This window comes from Phyllobates terribilis, unplaced genomic scaffold (genome assembly GCF_046119375.1).
Source record: "Phyllobates terribilis strain yellow unplaced genomic scaffold, ASM4611937v1 Scaffold_3637__1_contigs__length_73654, whole genome shotgun sequence".
Classification (NCBI taxonomy): Eukaryota; Metazoa; Chordata; class Amphibia; order Anura; family Dendrobatidae; genus Phyllobates; species Phyllobates terribilis.
The window spans coordinates 55,274-73,429 of NW_027366390.1; the positions used below are offsets into that span (position 1 = coordinate 55,274).

General features: G+C 45.2%; 14 non-coding genes across 14 annotated transcripts; all 14 read left to right on the plus strand.

The window, feature by feature from the left end:
- Positions 1–606: 606 nt before the first annotated feature.
- On the plus strand, positions 607–797 carry LOC141248356 (U2 spliceosomal RNA). Its single transcript, XR_012311587.1, has one exon. It is a non-coding gene; the product is annotated as a U2 spliceosomal RNA (small nuclear RNA).
- A 1,118-nt stretch (positions 798–1,915) lies between these two features.
- Positions 1,916–2,106, plus strand: LOC141248357 (U2 spliceosomal RNA). The gene has a single exon (XR_012311588.1). It is a non-coding gene; the product is annotated as a U2 spliceosomal RNA (small nuclear RNA).
- A 1,118-nt stretch (positions 2,107–3,224) lies between these two features.
- LOC141248358 (U2 spliceosomal RNA) lies at positions 3,225–3,415 on the plus strand. The gene has a single exon (XR_012311589.1). It is a non-coding gene; the product is annotated as a U2 spliceosomal RNA (small nuclear RNA).
- A 1,118-nt stretch (positions 3,416–4,533) lies between these two features.
- On the plus strand, positions 4,534–4,724 carry LOC141248359 (U2 spliceosomal RNA). The gene has a single exon (XR_012311590.1). It is a non-coding gene; the product is annotated as a U2 spliceosomal RNA (small nuclear RNA).
- Positions 4,725–5,842: 1,118 nt separating this feature from the next.
- LOC141248360 (U2 spliceosomal RNA) lies at positions 5,843–6,033 on the plus strand. Its single transcript, XR_012311591.1, has one exon. It is a non-coding gene; the product is annotated as a U2 spliceosomal RNA (small nuclear RNA).
- A 1,118-nt stretch (positions 6,034–7,151) lies between these two features.
- LOC141248362 (U2 spliceosomal RNA) lies at positions 7,152–7,342 on the plus strand. The gene has a single exon (XR_012311593.1). It is a non-coding gene; the product is annotated as a U2 spliceosomal RNA (small nuclear RNA).
- A 1,117-nt stretch (positions 7,343–8,459) lies between these two features.
- LOC141248363 (U2 spliceosomal RNA) lies at positions 8,460–8,650 on the plus strand. The gene has a single exon (XR_012311594.1). It is a non-coding gene; the product is annotated as a U2 spliceosomal RNA (small nuclear RNA).
- Positions 8,651–9,768: 1,118 nt separating this feature from the next.
- LOC141248364 (U2 spliceosomal RNA) lies at positions 9,769–9,959 on the plus strand. The gene has a single exon (XR_012311595.1). It is a non-coding gene; the product is annotated as a U2 spliceosomal RNA (small nuclear RNA).
- A 1,118-nt stretch (positions 9,960–11,077) lies between these two features.
- LOC141248365 (U2 spliceosomal RNA) lies at positions 11,078–11,268 on the plus strand. Its single transcript, XR_012311596.1, has one exon. It is a non-coding gene; the product is annotated as a U2 spliceosomal RNA (small nuclear RNA).
- A 1,118-nt stretch (positions 11,269–12,386) lies between these two features.
- Positions 12,387–12,577, plus strand: LOC141248366 (U2 spliceosomal RNA). Its single transcript, XR_012311597.1, has one exon. It is a non-coding gene; the product is annotated as a U2 spliceosomal RNA (small nuclear RNA).
- Positions 12,578–13,695: 1,118 nt separating this feature from the next.
- LOC141248308 (U2 spliceosomal RNA) lies at positions 13,696–13,886 on the plus strand. Its single transcript, XR_012311543.1, has one exon. It is a non-coding gene; the product is annotated as a U2 spliceosomal RNA (small nuclear RNA).
- A 1,118-nt stretch (positions 13,887–15,004) lies between these two features.
- Positions 15,005–15,195, plus strand: LOC141248309 (U2 spliceosomal RNA). The gene has a single exon (XR_012311544.1). It is a non-coding gene; the product is annotated as a U2 spliceosomal RNA (small nuclear RNA).
- A 1,118-nt stretch (positions 15,196–16,313) lies between these two features.
- On the plus strand, positions 16,314–16,504 carry LOC141248310 (U2 spliceosomal RNA). The gene has a single exon (XR_012311545.1). It is a non-coding gene; the product is annotated as a U2 spliceosomal RNA (small nuclear RNA).
- A 1,118-nt stretch (positions 16,505–17,622) lies between these two features.
- LOC141248311 (U2 spliceosomal RNA) lies at positions 17,623–17,813 on the plus strand. The gene has a single exon (XR_012311546.1). It is a non-coding gene; the product is annotated as a U2 spliceosomal RNA (small nuclear RNA).
- The last annotated feature ends 343 nt before the right edge of the window (positions 17,814–18,156 follow it).

The window sequence follows — 18,156 nt, forward strand, 5'->3', positions numbered from 1 at the left end:
CTGACTTCTTTCATTTAATGCCTGCAGACTATAAAAGAGAACCCAACCCAAAAAGTTTGGTTGATTAGTCTGTGGCATTCTGTTAAACTGTTGCTTATGGCGGTCTCTGTGAGCTTCTCAGCGACATTCAGCCAGCCAGGTATCCTGCCTGCAGTAGATGGAATGTGGCAATGGAACGCTGGCTGCGCGTGTCATAATAGGCTCTGAGCCTTTATATACCTGTGCACAGCAGCAGCCACCTTCAGTCTGCTGCTGGACAGCCAGCAGCAGCAGCAGCAGCAGGAGAGGTATGTAATCAGGAGCCCTCCTGCTAAGGGTAGACAGCTGCTCGTTCCACCCCACCCCCCGCCTTAATTGGTTCTCCTCCCTTCCAACGGTGTTGAGGCGGGTGGGAACAGCAGGGGGTGAAGGTGCTGTGTTTAAAGAGGTGGAGTTATGCAGATCTAAAACGCGTGGATTGCAGCAGCAGCAAGCCGAAAAGTGCAGGCATGTAAGGGATCTAGAGGTTGACAACATGTCTTCTTAACGGGAGTCCAGGAGCTCATCTCCACAAATGGACTTTTTAGGATCCTTGGGTGGCTCCGTAGTTTGAAACCAATTCTGGTTATCGCTTCTCGGCCTTTTGGCTAAGATCAAGTGTAGTATCTGTTCTTATCAGTTTAATATCTGATACGTCCCCTATCTGGGGACCATATATTAAATGGATTTTTAGAACAGGGAGATGGAAAAAGAGCTTGCTCTGTCCACTCCACGCATTGACCTGGTATTGCAGTATCTCCAGGACCGGTGCACCCCTTCTTTAATGCAGTTTCTAAAATCAGAAAGAATTGAATTCAATGTTTTTTGTTCATTTTGCTTGTTTGTCGGATTTTGGGATGGACTCTTTGGCTCTGCTTTTCTTCTCCTCATTGGATTTTTCATGTTCAAAGTTGCAGAAGCCAGATTACAAGCTCATTTTGGTTCAACTTCAGCAACTGTGCATTGCATTGCCATGTAATGTGATGCAATGCTATCTTTCTAGCTCTCCCTTTCTACTTCCTTTTGGATAAACAGACATATTAGGCAAGCATTTTGGAGCTTTCACCTAAATAACTACAGGTGGTGAGATAAGCTGCACAATATAATTGACCTTTCAGTATATTGTTGCACACACACCATCTATTTAGCAAATGCCCTTGTTATCAACAGCAGCCTTTTAAACTCACCCGAGCTAACAGGTATGTGCGCTGGTTACACTGCTGCGCTTAAAATTTCTTTTTTGGTTTGCTACAATGCCTTTTCTGAAACGTTGTCTCCTTCTGCTGGAACACTGACTTCTTTCATTTAATGCCTGCAGACTATAAAAGAGAACCCAACCCAAAAAGTTTGGTTGATTAGTCTGTGGCATTCTGTTAAACTGTTGCTTATGGCGGTCTCTGTGAGCTTCTCAGCGACATTCAGCCAGCCAGGTATCCTGCCTGCAGTAGATGGAATGTGGCAATGGAACGCTGGCTGCGCGTGTCATAATAGGCTCTGAGCCTTTATATACCTGTGCACAGCAGCAGCCACCTTCAGTCTGCTGCTGGACAGCCAGCAGCAGCAGCAGCAGCAGGAGAGGTATGTAATCAGGAGCCCTCCTGCTAAGGGTAGACAGCTGCTCGTTCCACCCCACCCCCCGCCTTAATTGGTTCTCCTCCCTTCCAACGGTGTTGAGGCGGGTGGGAACAGCAGGGGGTGAAGGTGCTGTGTTTAAAGAGGTGGAGTTATGCAGATCTAAAACGCGTGGATTGCAGCAGCAGCAAGCCGAAAAGTGCAGGCATGTAAGGGATCTAGAGGTTGACAACATGTCTTCTTAACGGGAGTCCAGGAGCTCATCTCCACAAATGGACTTTTTAGGATCCTTGGGTGGCTCCGTAGTTTGAAACCAATTCTGGTTATCGCTTCTCGGCCTTTTGGCTAAGATCAAGTGTAGTATCTGTTCTTATCAGTTTAATATCTGATACGTCCCCTATCTGGGGACCATATATTAAATGGATTTTTAGAACAGGGAGATGGAAAAAGAGCTTGCTCTGTCCACTCCACGCATTGACCTGGTATTGCAGTATCTCCAGGACCGGTGCACCCCTTCTTTAATGCAGTTTCTAAAATCAGAAAGAATTGAATTCAATGTTTTTTGTTCATTTTGCTTGTTTGTCGGATTTTGGGATGGACTCTTTGGCTCTGCTTTTCTTCTCCTCATTGGATTTTTCATGTTCAAAGTTGCAGAAGCCAGATTACAAGCTCATTTTGGTTCAACTTCAGCAACTGTGCATTGCATTGCCATGTAATGTGATGCAATGCTATCTTTCTAGCTCTCCCTTTCTACTTCCTTTTGGATAAACAGACATATTAGGCAAGCATTTTGGAGCTTTCACCTAAATAACTACAGGTGGTGAGATAAGCTGCACAATATAATTGACCTTTCAGTATATTGTTGCACACACACCATCTATTTAGCAAATGCCCTTGTTATCAACAGCAGCCTTTTAAACTCACCCGAGCTAACAGGTATGTGCGCTGGTTACACTGCTGCGCTTAAAATTTCTTTTTTGGTTTGCTACAATGCCTTTTCTGAAACGTTGTCTCCTTCTGCTGGAACACTGACTTCTTTCATTTAATGCCTGCAGACTATAAAAGAGAACCCAACCCAAAAAGTTTGGTTGATTAGTCTGTGGCATTCTGTTAAACTGTTGCTTATGGCGGTCTCTGTGAGCTTCTCAGCGACATTCAGCCAGCCAGGTATCCTGCCTGCAGTAGATGGAATGTGGCAATGGAACGCTGGCTGCGCGTGTCATAATAGGCTCTGAGCCTTTATATACCTGTGCACAGCAGCAGCCACCTTCAGTCTGCTGCTGGACAGCCAGCAGCAGCAGCAGCAGCAGGAGAGGTATGTAATCAGGAGCCCTCCTGCTAAGGGTAGACAGCTGCTCGTTCCACCCCACCCCCCGCCTTAATTGGTTCTCCTCCCTTCCAACGGTGTTGAGGCGGGTGGGAACAGCAGGGGGTGAAGGTGCTGTGTTTAAAGAGGTGGAGTTATGCAGATCTAAAACGCGTGGATTGCAGCAGCAGCAAGCCGAAAAGTGCAGGCATGTAAGGGATCTAGAGGTTGACAACATGTCTTCTTAACGGGAGTCCAGGAGCTCATCTCCACAAATGGACTTTTTAGGATCCTTGGGTGGCTCCGTAGTTTGAAACCAATTCTGGTTATCGCTTCTCGGCCTTTTGGCTAAGATCAAGTGTAGTATCTGTTCTTATCAGTTTAATATCTGATACGTCCCCTATCTGGGGACCATATATTAAATGGATTTTTAGAACAGGGAGATGGAAAAAGAGCTTGCTCTGTCCACTCCACGCATTGACCTGGTATTGCAGTATCTCCAGGACCGGTGCACCCCTTCTTTAATGCAGTTTCTAAAATCAGAAAGAATTGAATTCAATGTTTTTTGTTCATTTTGCTTGTTTGTCGGATTTTGGGATGGACTCTTTGGCTCTGCTTTTCTTCTCCTCATTGGATTTTTCATGTTCAAAGTTGCAGAAGCCAGATTACAAGCTCATTTTGGTTCAACTTCAGCAACTGTGCATTGCATTGCCATGTAATGTGATGCAATGCTATCTTTCTAGCTCTCCCTTTCTACTTCCTTTTGGATAAACAGACATATTAGGCAAGCATTTTGGAGCTTTCACCTAAATAACTACAGGTGGTGAGATAAGCTGCACAATATAATTGACCTTTCAGTATATTGTTGCACACACACCATCTATTTAGCAAATGCCCTTGTTATCAACAGCAGCCTTTTAAACTCACCCGAGCTAACAGGTATGTGCGCTGGTTACACTGCTGCGCTTAAAATTTCTTTTTTGGTTTGCTACAATGCCTTTTCTGAAACGTTGTCTCCTTCTGCTGGAACACTGACTTCTTTCATTTAATGCCTGCAGACTATAAAAGAGAACCCAACCCAAAAAGTTTGGTTGATTAGTCTGTGGCATTCTGTTAAACTGTTGCTTATGGCGGTCTCTGTGAGCTTCTCAGCGACATTCAGCCAGCCAGGTATCCTGCCTGCAGTAGATGGAATGTGGCAATGGAACGCTGGCTGCGCGTGTCATAATAGGCTCTGAGCCTTTATATACCTGTGCACAGCAGCAGCCACCTTCAGTCTGCTGCTGGACAGCCAGCAGCAGCAGCAGCAGCAGGAGAGGTATGTAATCAGGAGCCCTCCTGCTAAGGGTAGACAGCTGCTCGTTCCACCCCACCCCCCGCCTTAATTGGTTCTCCTCCCTTCCAACGGTGTTGAGGCGGGTGGGAACAGCAGGGGGTGAAGGTGCTGTGTTTAAAGAGGTGGAGTTATGCAGATCTAAAACGCGTGGATTGCAGCAGCAGCAAGCCGAAAAGTGCAGGCATGTAAGGGATCTAGAGGTTGACAACATGTCTTCTTAACGGGAGTCCAGGAGCTCATCTCCACAAATGGACTTTTTAGGATCCTTGGGTGGCTCCGTAGTTTGAAACCAATTCTGGTTATCGCTTCTCGGCCTTTTGGCTAAGATCAAGTGTAGTATCTGTTCTTATCAGTTTAATATCTGATACGTCCCCTATCTGGGGACCATATATTAAATGGATTTTTAGAACAGGGAGATGGAAAAAGAGCTTGCTCTGTCCACTCCACGCATTGACCTGGTATTGCAGTATCTCCAGGACCGGTGCACCCCTTCTTTAATGCAGTTTCTAAAATCAGAAAGAATTGAATTCAATGTTTTTTGTTCATTTTGCTTGTTTGTCGGATTTTGGGATGGACTCTTTGGCTCTGCTTTTCTTCTCCTCATTGGATTTTTCATGTTCAAAGTTGCAGAAGCCAGATTACAAGCTCATTTTGGTTCAACTTCAGCAACTGTGCATTGCATTGCCATGTAATGTGATGCAATGCTATCTTTCTAGCTCTCCCTTTCTACTTCCTTTTGGATAAACAGACATATTAGGCAAGCATTTTGGAGCTTTCACCTAAATAACTACAGGTGGTGAGATAAGCTGCACAATATAATTGACCTTTCAGTATATTGTTGCACACACACCATCTATTTAGCAAATGCCCTTGTTATCAACAGCAGCCTTTTAAACTCACCCGAGCTAACAGGTATGTGCGCTGGTTACACTGCTGCGCTTAAAATTTCTTTTTTGGTTTGCTACAATGCCTTTTCTGAAACGTTGTCTCCTTCTGCTGGAACACTGACTTCTTTCATTTAATGCCTGCAGACTATAAAAGAGAACCCAACCCAAAAAGTTTGGTTGATTAGTCTGTGGCATTCTGTTAAACTGTTGCTTATGGCGGTCTCTGTGAGCTTCTCAGCGACATTCAGCCAGCCAGGTATCCTGCCTGCAGTAGATGGAATGTGGCAATGGAACGCTGGCTGCGCGTGTCATAATAGGCTCTGAGCCTTTATATACCTGTGCACAGCAGCAGCCACCTTCAGTCTGCTGCTGGACAGCCAGCAGCAGCAGCAGCAGCAGGAGAGGTATGTAATCAGGAGCCCTCCTGCTAAGGGTAGACAGCTGCTCGTTCCACCCCACCCCCCGCCTTAATTGGTTCTCCTCCCTTCCAACGGTGTTGAGGCGGGTGGGAACAGCAGGGGGTGAAGGTGCTGTGTTTAAAGAGGTGGAGTTATGCAGATCTAAAACGCGTGGATTGCAGCAGCAGCAAGCCGAAAAGTGCAGGCATGTAAGGGATCTAGAGGTTGACAACATGTCTTCTTAACGGGAGTCCAGGAGCTCATCTCCACAAATGGACTTTTTAGGATCCTTGGGTGGCTCCGTAGTTTGAAACCAATTCTGGTTATCGCTTCTCGGCCTTTTGGCTAAGATCAAGTGTAGTATCTGTTCTTATCAGTTTAATATCTGATACGTCCCCTATCTGGGGACCATATATTAAATGGATTTTTAGAACAGGGAGATGGAAAAAGAGCTTGCTCTGTCCACTCCACGCATTGACCTGGTATTGCAGTATCTCCAGGACCGGTGCACCCCTTCTTTAATGCAGTTTCTAAAATCAGAAAGAATTGAATTCAATGTTTTTTGTTCATTTTGCTTGTTTGTCGGATTTTGGGATGGACTCTTTGGCTCTGCTTTTCTTCTCCTCATTGGATTTTTCATGTTCAAAGTTGCAGAAGCCAGATTACAAGCTCATTTTGGTTCAACTTCAGCAACTGTGCATTGCATTGCCATGTAATGTGATGCAATGCTATCTTTCTAGCTCTCCCTTTCTACTTCCTTTTGGATAAACAGACATATTAGGCAAGCATTTTGGAGCTTTCACCTAAATAACTACAGGTGGTGAGATAAGCTGCACAATATAATTGACCTTTCAGTATATTGTTGCACACACACCATCTATTTAGCAAATGCCCTTGTTATCAACAGCAGCCTTTTAAACTCACCCGAGCTAACAGGTATGTGCGCTGGTTACACTGCTGCGCTTAAAATTTCTTTTTTGGTTTGCTACAATGCCTTTTCTGAAACGTTGTCTCCTTCTGCTGGAACACTGACTTCTTTCATTTAATGCCTGCAGACTATAAAAGAGAACCCAACCCAAAAAGTTTGGTTGATTAGTCTGTGGCATTCTGTTAAACTGTTGCTTATGGCGGTCTCTGTGAGCTTCTCAGCGACATTCAGCCAGCCAGGTATCCTGCCTGCAGTAGATGGAATGTGGCAATGGAACGCTGGCTGCGCGTGTCATAATAGGCTCTGAGCCTTTATATACCTGTGCACAGCAGCAGCCACCTTCAGTCTGCTGCTGGACAGCCAGCAGCAGCAGCAGCAGCAGGAGAGGTATGTAATCAGGAGCCCTCCTGCTAAGGGTAGACAGCTGCTCGTTCCACCCCACCCCCCGCCTTAATTGGTTCTCCTCCCTTCCAACGGTGTTGAGGCGGGTGGGAACAGCAGGGGGTGAAGGTGCTGTGTTTAAAGAGGTGGAGTTATGCAGATCTAAAACGCGTGGATTGCAGCAGCAGCAAGCCGAAAAGTGCAGGCATGTAAGGGATCTAGAGGTTGACAACATGTCTTCTTAACGGGAGTCCAGGAGCTCATCTCCACAAATGGACTTTTTAGGATCCTTGGGTGGCTCCGTAGTTTGAAACCAATTCTGGTTATCGCTTCTCGGCCTTTTGGCTAAGATCAAGTGTAGTATCTGTTCTTATCAGTTTAATATCTGATACGTCCCCTATCTGGGGACCATATATTAAATGGATTTTTAGAACAGGGAGATGGAAAAAGAGCTTGCTCTGTCCACTCCACGCATTGACCTGGTATTGCAGTATCTCCAGGACCGGTGCACCCCTTCTTTAATGCAGTTTCTAAAATCAGAAAGAATTGAATTCAATGTTTTTTGTTCATTTTGCTTGTTTGTCGGATTTTGGGATGGACTCTTTGGCTCTGCTTTTCTTCTCCTCATTGGATTTTTCATGTTCAAAGTTGCAGAAGCCAGATTACAAGCTCATTTTGGTTCAACTTCAGCAACTGTGCATTGCATTGCCATGTAATGTGATGCAATGCTATCTTTCTAGCTCTCCCTTTCTACTTCCTTTTGGATAAACAGACATATTAGGCAAGCATTTTGGAGCTTTCACCTAAATAACTACAGGTGGTGAGATAAGCTGCACAATATAATTGACCTTTCAGTATATTGTTGCACACACACCATCTATTTAGCAAATGCCCTTGTTATCAACAGCAGCCTTTTAAACTCACCCGAGCTAACAGGTATGTGCGCTGGTTACACTGCTGCGCTTAAAATTTCTTTTTTGGTTTGCTACAATGCCTTTTCTGAAACGTTGTCTCCTTCTGCTGGAACACTGACTTCTTTCATTTAATGCCTGCAGACTATAAAAGAGAACCCAACCCAAAAAGTTTGGTTGATTAGTCTGTGGCATTCTGTTAAACTGTTGCTTATGGCGGTCTCTGTGAGCTTCTCAGCGACATTCAGCCAGCCAGGTATCCTGCCTGCAGTAGATGGAATGTGGCAATGGAACGCTGGCTGCGCGTGTCATAATAGGCTCTGAGCCTTTATATACCTGTGCACAGCAGCAGCCACCTTCAGTCTGCTGCTGGACAGCCAGCAGCAGCAGCAGCAGCAGGAGAGGTATGTAATCAGGAGCCCTCCTGCTAAGGGTAGACAGCTGCTCGTTCCACCCCACCCCCCGCCTTAATTGGTTCTCCTCCCTTCCAACGGTGTTGAGGCGGGTGGGAACAGCAGGGGGTGAAGGTGCTGTGTTTAAAGAGGTGGAGTTATGCAGATCTAAAACGCGTGGATTGCAGCAGCAGCAAGCCGAAAAGTGCAGGCATGTAAGGGATCTAGAGGTTGACAACAGTCTTCTTAACGGGAGTCCAGGAGCTCATCTCCACAAATGGACTTTTTAGGATCCTTGGGTGGCTCCGTAGTTTGAAACCAATTCTGGTTATCGCTTCTCGGCCTTTTGGCTAAGATCAAGTGTAGTATCTGTTCTTATCAGTTTAATATCTGATACGTCCCCTATCTGGGGACCATATATTAAATGGATTTTTAGAACAGGGAGATGGAAAAAGAGCTTGCTCTGTCCACTCCACGCATTGACCTGGTATTGCAGTATCTCCAGGACCGGTGCACCCCTTCTTTAATGCAGTTTCTAAAATCAGAAAGAATTGAATTCAATGTTTTTTGTTCATTTTGCTTGTTTGTCGGATTTTGGGATGGACTCTTTGGCTCTGCTTTTCTTCTCCTCATTGGATTTTTCATGTTCAAAGTTGCAGAAGCCAGATTACAAGCTCATTTTGGTTCAACTTCAGCAACTGTGCATTGCATTGCCATGTAATGTGATGCAATGCTATCTTTCTAGCTCTCCCTTTCTACTTCCTTTTGGATAAACAGACATATTAGGCAAGCATTTTGGAGCTTTCACCTAAATAACTACAGGTGGTGAGATAAGCTGCACAATATAATTGACCTTTCAGTATATTGTTGCACACACACCATCTATTTAGCAAATGCCCTTGTTATCAACAGCAGCCTTTTAAACTCACCCGAGCTAACAGGTATGTGCGCTGGTTACACTGCTGCGCTTAAAATTTCTTTTTTGGTTTGCTACAATGCCTTTTCTGAAACGTTGTCTCCTTCTGCTGGAACACTGACTTCTTTCATTTAATGCCTGCAGACTATAAAAGAGAACCCAACCCAAAAAGTTTGGTTGATTAGTCTGTGGCATTCTGTTAAACTGTTGCTTATGGCGGTCTCTGTGAGCTTCTCAGCGACATTCAGCCAGCCAGGTATCCTGCCTGCAGTAGATGGAATGTGGCAATGGAACGCTGGCTGCGCGTGTCATAATAGGCTCTGAGCCTTTATATACCTGTGCACAGCAGCAGCCACCTTCAGTCTGCTGCTGGACAGCCAGCAGCAGCAGCAGCAGCAGGAGAGGTATGTAATCAGGAGCCCTCCTGCTAAGGGTAGACAGCTGCTCGTTCCACCCCACCCCCCGCCTTAATTGGTTCTCCTCCCTTCCAACGGTGTTGAGGCGGGTGGGAACAGCAGGGGGTGAAGGTGCTGTGTTTAAAGAGGTGGAGTTATGCAGATCTAAAACGCGTGGATTGCAGCAGCAGCAAGCCGAAAAGTGCAGGCATGTAAGGGATCTAGAGGTTGACAACATGTCTTCTTAACGGGAGTCCAGGAGCTCATCTCCACAAATGGACTTTTTAGGATCCTTGGGTGGCTCCGTAGTTTGAAACCAATTCTGGTTATCGCTTCTCGGCCTTTTGGCTAAGATCAAGTGTAGTATCTGTTCTTATCAGTTTAATATCTGATACGTCCCCTATCTGGGGACCATATATTAAATGGATTTTTAGAACAGGGAGATGGAAAAAGAGCTTGCTCTGTCCACTCCACGCATTGACCTGGTATTGCAGTATCTCCAGGACCGGTGCACCCCTTCTTTAATGCAGTTTCTAAAATCAGAAAGAATTGAATTCAATGTTTTTTGTTCATTTTGCTTGTTTGTCGGATTTTGGGATGGACTCTTTGGCTCTGCTTTTCTTCTCCTCATTGGATTTTTCATGTTCAAAGTTGCAGAAGCCAGATTACAAGCTCATTTTGGTTCAACTTCAGCAACTGTGCATTGCATTGCCATGTAATGTGATGCAATGCTATCTTTCTAGCTCTCCCTTTCTACTTCCTTTTGGATAAACAGACATATTAGGCAAGCATTTTGGAGCTTTCACCTAAATAACTACAGGTGGTGAGATAAGCTGCACAATATAATTGACCTTTCAGTATATTGTTGCACACACACCATCTATTTAGCAAATGCCCTTGTTATCAACAGCAGCCTTTTAAACTCACCCGAGCTAACAGGTATGTGCGCTGGTTACACTGCTGCGCTTAAAATTTCTTTTTTGGTTTGCTACAATGCCTTTTCTGAAACGTTGTCTCCTTCTGCTGGAACACTGACTTCTTTCATTTAATGCCTGCAGACTATAAAAGAGAACCCAACCCAAAAAGTTTGGTTGATTAGTCTGTGGCATTCTGTTAAACTGTTGCTTATGGCGGTCTCTGTGAGCTTCTCAGCGACATTCAGCCAGCCAGGTATCCTGCCTGCAGTAGATGGAATGTGGCAATGGAACGCTGGCTGCGCGTGTCATAATAGGCTCTGAGCCTTTATATACCTGTGCACAGCAGCAGCCACCTTCAGTCTGCTGCTGGACAGCCAGCAGCAGCAGCAGCAGCAGGAGAGGTATGTAATCAGGAGCCCTCCTGCTAAGGGTAGACAGCTGCTCGTTCCACCCCACCCCCCGCCTTAATTGGTTCTCCTCCCTTCCAACGGTGTTGAGGCGGGTGGGAACAGCAGGGGGTGAAGGTGCTGTGTTTAAAGAGGTGGAGTTATGCAGATCTAAAACGCGTGGATTGCAGCAGCAGCAAGCCGAAAAGTGCAGGCATGTAAGGGATCTAGAGGTTGACAACATGTCTTCTTAACGGGAGTCCAGGAGCTCATCTCCACAAATGGACTTTTTAGGATCCTTGGGTGGCTCCGTAGTTTGAAACCAATTCTGGTTATCGCTTCTCGGCCTTTTGGCTAAGATCAAGTGTAGTATCTGTTCTTATCAGTTTAATATCTGATACGTCCCCTATCTGGGGACCATATATTAAATGGATTTTTAGAACAGGGAGATGGAAAAAGAGCTTGCTCTGTCCACTCCACGCATTGACCTGGTATTGCAGTATCTCCAGGACCGGTGCACCCCTTCTTTAATGCAGTTTCTAAAATCAGAAAGAATTGAATTCAATGTTTTTTGTTCATTTTGCTTGTTTGTCGGATTTTGGGATGGACTCTTTGGCTCTGCTTTTCTTCTCCTCATTGGATTTTTCATGTTCAAAGTTGCAGAAGCCAGATTACAAGCTCATTTTGGTTCAACTTCAGCAACTGTGCATTGCATTGCCATGTAATGTGATGCAATGCTATCTTTCTAGCTCTCCCTTTCTACTTCCTTTTGGATAAACAGACATATTAGGCAAGCATTTTGGAGCTTTCACCTAAATAACTACAGGTGGTGAGATAAGCTGCACAATATAATTGACCTTTCAGTATATTGTTGCACACACACCATCTATTTAGCAAATGCCCTTGTTATCAACAGCAGCCTTTTAAACTCACCCGAGCTAACAGGTATGTGCGCTGGTTACACTGCTGCGCTTAAAATTTCTTTTTTGGTTTGCTACAATGCCTTTTCTGAAACGTTGTCTCCTTCTGCTGGAACACTGACTTCTTTCATTTAATGCCTGCAGACTATAAAAGAGAACCCAACCCAAAAAGTTTGGTTGATTAGTCTGTGGCATTCTGTTAAACTGTTGCTTATGGCGGTCTCTGTGAGCTTCTCAGCGACATTCAGCCAGCCAGGTATCCTGCCTGCAGTAGATGGAATGTGGCAATGGAACGCTGGCTGCGCGTGTCATAATAGGCTCTGAGCCTTTATATACCTGTGCACAGCAGCAGCCACCTTCAGTCTGCTGCTGGACAGCCAGCAGCAGCAGCAGCAGCAGGAGAGGTATGTAATCAGGAGCCCTCCTGCTAAGGGTAGACAGCTGCTCGTTCCACCCCACCCCCCGCCTTAATTGGTTCTCCTCCCTTCCAACGGTGTTGAGGCGGGTGGGAACAGCAGGGGGTGAAGGTGCTGTGTTTAAAGAGGTGGAGTTATGCAGATCTAAAACGCGTGGATTGCAGCAGCAGCAAGCCGAAAAGTGCAGGCATGTAAGGGATCTAGAGGTTGACAACATGTCTTCTTAACGGGAGTCCAGGAGCTCATCTCCACAAATGGACTTTTTAGGATCCTTGGGTGGCTCCGTAGTTTGAAACCAATTCTGGTTATCGCTTCTCGGCCTTTTGGCTAAGATCAAGTGTAGTATCTGTTCTTATCAGTTTAATATCTGATACGTCCCCTATCTGGGGACCATATATTAAATGGATTTTTAGAACAGGGAGATGGAAAAAGAGCTTGCTCTGTCCACTCCACGCATTGACCTGGTATTGCAGTATCTCCAGGACCGGTGCACCCCTTCTTTAATGCAGTTTCTAAAATCAGAAAGAATTGAATTCAATGTTTTTTGTTCATTTTGCTTGTTTGTCGGATTTTGGGATGGACTCTTTGGCTCTGCTTTTCTTCTCCTCATTGGATTTTTCATGTTCAAAGTTGCAGAAGCCAGATTACAAGCTCATTTTGGTTCAACTTCAGCAACTGTGCATTGCATTGCCATGTAATGTGATGCAATGCTATCTTTCTAGCTCTCCCTTTCTACTTCCTTTTGGATAAACAGACATATTAGGCAAGCATTTTGGAGCTTTCACCTAAATAACTACAGGTGGTGAGATAAGCTGCACAATATAATTGACCTTTCAGTATATTGTTGCACACACACCATCTATTTAGCAAATGCCCTTGTTATCAACAGCAGCCTTTTAAACTCACCCGAGCTAACAGGTATGTGCGCTGGTTACACTGCTGCGCTTAAAATTTCTTTTTTGGTTTGCTACAATGCCTTTTCTGAAACGTTGTCTCCTTCTGCTGGAACACTGACTTCTTTCATTTAATGCCTGCAGACTATAAAAGAGAACCCAACCCAAAAAGTTTGGTTGATTAGTCTGTGGCATTCTGTTAAACTGTTGCTTATGGCGGTCTCTGTGAGCTTCTCAGCGACATTCAGCCAGCCAGGTATCCTGCCTGCAGTAGATGGAATGTGGCAATGGAACGCTGGCTGCGCGTGTCATAATAGGCTCTGAGCCTTTATATACCTGTGCACAGCAGCAGCCACCTTCAGTCTGCTGCTGGACAGCCAGCAGCAGCAGCAGCAGCAGGAGAGGTATGTAATCAGGAGCCCTCCTGCTAAGGGTAGACAGCTGCTCGTTCCACCCCACCCCCCGCCTTAATTGGTTCTCCTCCCTTCCAACGGTGTTGAGGCGGGTGGGAACAGCAGGGGGTGAAGGTGCTGTGTTTAAAGAGGTGGAGTTATGCAGATCTAAAACGCGTGGATTGCAGCAGCAGCAAGCCGAAAAGTGCAGGCATGTAAGGGATCTAGAGGTTGACAACATGTCTTCTTAACGGGAGTCCAGGAGCTCATCTCCACAAATGGACTTTTTAGGATCCTTGGGTGGCTCCGTAGTTTGAAACCAATTCTGGTTATCGCTTCTCGGCCTTTTGGCTAAGATCAAGTGTAGTATCTGTTCTTATCAGTTTAATATCTGATACGTCCCCTATCTGGGGACCATATATTAAATGGATTTTTAGAACAGGGAGATGGAAAAAGAGCTTGCTCTGTCCACTCCACGCATTGACCTGGTATTGCAGTATCTCCAGGACCGGTGCACCCCTTCTTTAATGCAGTTTCTAAAATCAGAAAGAATTGAATTCAATGTTTTTTGTTCATTTTGCTTGTTTGTCGGATTTTGGGATGGACTCTTTGGCTCTGCTTTTCTTCTCCTCATTGGATTTTTCATGTTCAAAGTTGCAGAAGCCAGATTACAAGCTCATTTTGGTTCAACTTCAGCAACTGTGCATTGCATTGCCATGTAATGTGATGCAATGCTATCTTTCTAGCTCTCCCTTTCTACTTCCTTTTGGATAAACAGACATATTAGGCAAGCATTTTGGAGCTTTCACCTAAATAACTACAGGTGGTGAGATAAGCTGCACAATATAATTGACCTTTCAGTATATTGTTGCACACACACCATCTATTTAGCAAATGCCCTTGTTATCAACAGCAGCCTTTTAAACTCACCCGAGCTAACAGGTATGTGCGCTGGTTACACTGCTGCGCTTAAAATTTCTTTTTTGGTTTGCTACAATGCCTTTTCTGAAACGTTGTCTCCTTCTGCTGGAACACTGACTTCTTTCATTTAATGCCTGCAGACTATAAAAGAGAACCCAACCCAAAAAGTTTGGTTGATTAGTCTGTGGCATTCTGTTAAACTGTTGCTTATGGCGGTCTCTGTGAGCTTCTCAGCGACATTCAGCCAGCCAGGTATCCTGCCTGCAGTAGATGGAATGTGGCAATGGAACGCTGGCTGCGCGTGTCATAATAGGCTCTGAGCCTTTATATACCTGTGCACAGCAGCAGCCACCTTCAGTCTGCTGCTGGACAGCCAGCAGCAGCAGCAGCAGCAGGAGAGGTATGTAATCAGGAGCCCTCCTGCTAAGGGTAGACAGCTGCTCGTTCCACCCCACCCCCCGCCTTAATTGGTTCTCCTCCCTTCCAACGGTGTTGAGGCGGGTGGGAACAGCAGGGGGTGAAGGTGCTGTGTTTAAAGAGGTGGAGTTATGCAGATCTAAAACGCGTGGATTGCAGCAGCAGCAAGCCGAAAAGTGCAGGCATGTAAGGGATCTAGAGGTTGACAACATGTCTTCTTAACGGGAGTCCAGGAGCTCATCTCCACAAATGGACTTTTTAGGATCCTTGGGTGGCTCCGTAGTTTGAAACCAATTCTGGTTATCGCTTCTCGGCCTTTTGGCTAAGATCAAGTGTAGTATCTGTTCTTATCAGTTTAATATCTGATACGTCCCCTATCTGGGGACCATATATTAAATGGATTTTTAGAACAGGGAGATGGAAAAAGAGCTTGCTCTGTCCACTCCACGCATTGACCTGGTATTGCAGTATCTCCAGGACCGGTGCACCCCTTCTTTAATGCAGTTTCTAAAATCAGAAAGAATTGAATTCAATGTTTTTTGTTCATTTTGCTTGTTTGTCGGATTTTGGGATGGACTCTTTGGCTCTGCTTTTCTTCTCCTCATTGGATTTTTCATGTTCAAAGTTGCAGAAGCCAGATTACAAGCTCATTTTGGTTCAACTTCAGCAACTGTGCATTGCATTGCCATGTAATGTGATGCAATGCTATCTTTCTAGCTCTCCCTTTCTACTTCCTTTTGGATAAACAGACATATTAGGCAAGCATTTTGGAGCTTTCACCTAAATAACTACAGGTGGTGAGATAAGCTGCACAATATAATTGACCTTTCAGTATATTGTTGCACACACACCATCTATTTAGCAAATGCCCTTGTTATCAACAGCAGCCTTTTAAACTCACCCGAGCTAACAGGTATGTGCGCTGGTTACACTGCTGCGCTTAAAATTTCTTTTTTGGTTTGCTACAATGCCTTTTCTGAAACGTTGTCTCCTTCTGCTGGAACACTGACTTCTTTCATTTAATGCCTGCAGACTATAAAAGAGAACCCAACCCAAAAAGTTTGGTTGATTAGTCTGTGGCATTCTGTTAAACTGTTGCTTATGGCGGTCTCTGTGAGCTTCTCAGCGACATTCAGCCAGCCAGGTATCCTGCCTGCAGTAGATGGAATGTGGCAATGGAACGCTGGCTGCGCGTGTCATAATAGGCTCTGAGCCTTTATATACCTGTGCACAGCAGCAGCCACCTTCAGTCTGCTGCTGGACAGCCAGCAGCAGCAGCAGCAGCAGGAGAGGTATGTAATCAGGAGCCCTCCTGCTAAGGGTAGACAGCTGCTCGTTCCACCCCACCCCCCGCCTTAATTGGTTCTCCTCCCTTCCAACGGTGTTGAGGCGGGTGGGAACAGCAGGGGGTGAAGGTGCTGTGTTTAAAGAGGTGGAGTTATGCAGATCTAAAACGCGTGGATTGCAGCAGCAGCAAGCCGAAAAGTGCAGGCATGTAAGGGATCTAGAGGTTGACAACATGTCTTCTTAACGGGAGTCCAGGAGCTCATCTCCACAAATGGACTTTTTAGGATCCTTGGGTGGCTCCGTAGTTTGAAACCAATTCTGGTTATCGCTTCTCGGCCTTTTGGCTAAGATCAAGTGTAGTATCTGTTCTTATCAGTTTAATATCTGATACGTCCCCTATCTGGGGACCATATATTAAATGGATTTTTAGAACAGGGAGATGGAAAAAGAGCTTGCTCTGTCCACTCCACGCATTGACCTGGTATTGCAGTATCTCCAGGACCGGTGCACCCCTTCTTTAATGCAGTTTCTAAAATCAGAAAGAATTGAATTCAATGTTTTTTGTTCATTTTGCTTGTTTGTCGGATTTTGGGATGGACTCTTTGGCTCTGCTTTTCTTCTCCTCATTGGATTTTTCATGTTCAAAGTTGCAGAAGCCAGATTACAAGCTCATTTTGGTTCAACTTCAGCAACTGTGCATTGCATTGCCATGTAATGTGATGCAATGCTATCTTTCTAGCTCTCCCTTTCTACTTCCTTTTGGATAAACAGACATATTAGGCAAGCATTTTGGAGCTTTCACCTAAATAACTACAGGTGGTGAGATAAGCTGCACAATATAATTGACCTTTCAGTATATTGTTGCACACACACCATCTATTTAGCAAATGCCCTTGTTATCAACAGCAGCCTTTTAAACTCACCCGAGCTAACAGGTATGTGCGCTGGTTACACTGCTGCGCTTAAAATTTCTTTTTTGGTTTGCTACAATGCCTTTTCTGAAACGTTGTCTCCTTCTGCTGGAACACTGACTTCTTTCATTTAATGCCTGCAGACTATAAAAGAGAACCCAACCCAAAAAGTTTGGTTGATTAGTCTGTGGCATTCTGTTAAACTGTTGCTTATGGCGGTCTCTGTGAGCTTCTCAGCGACATTCAGCCAGCCAGGTATCCTGCCTGCAGTAGATGGAATGTGGCAATGGAACGCTGGCTGCGCGTGTCATAATAGGCTCTGAGCCTTTATATACCTGTGCACAGCAGCAGCCACCTTCAGTCTGCTGCTGGACAGCCAGCAGCAGCAGCAGCAGCAGGAGAGGTATGTAATCAGGAGCCCTCCTGCTAAGGGTAGACAGCTGCTCGTTCCACCCCACCCCCCGCCTTAATTGGTTCTCCTCCCTTCCAACGGTGTTGAGGCGGGTGGGAACAGCAGGGGGTGAAGGTGCTGTGTTTAAAGAGGTGGAGTTATGCAGATCTAAAACGCGTGGATTGCAGCAGCAGCAAGCCGAAAAGTGCAGGCATGTAAGGGATCTAGAGGTTGACAACATGTCTTCTTAACGGGAGTCCAGGAGCTCATCTCCACAAATGGACTTTTTAGGATCCTTGGGTGGCTCCGTAGTTTGAAACCAATTCTGGTTATCGCTTCTCGGCCTTTTGGCTAAGATCAAGTGTAGTATCTGTTCTTATCAGTTTAATATCTGATACGTCCCCTATCTGGGGACCATATATTAAATGGATTTTTAGAACAGGGAGATGGAAAAAGAGCTTGCTCTGTCCACTCCACGCATTGACCTGGTATTGCAGTATCTCCAGGACCGGTGCACCCCTTCTTTAATGCAGTTTCTAAAATCAGAAAGAATTGAATTCAATGTTTTTTGTTCATTTTGCTTGTTTGTCGGATTTTGGGATGGACTCTTTGGCTCTGCTTTTCTTCTCCTCATTGGATTTTTCATGTTCAAAGTTGCAGAAGCCAGATTACAAGCTCATTTTGGTTCAACTTCAGCAACTGTGCATTGCATTGCCATGTAATGTGATGCAATGCTATCTTTCTAGCTCTCCCTTTCTACTTCCTTTTGGATAAACAGACATATTAGGCAAGCATTTTGGAGCTTTCACCTAAATAACTACAGGTGGTGAGATAAGCTGCACAATATAATTGACCTTTCAGTATA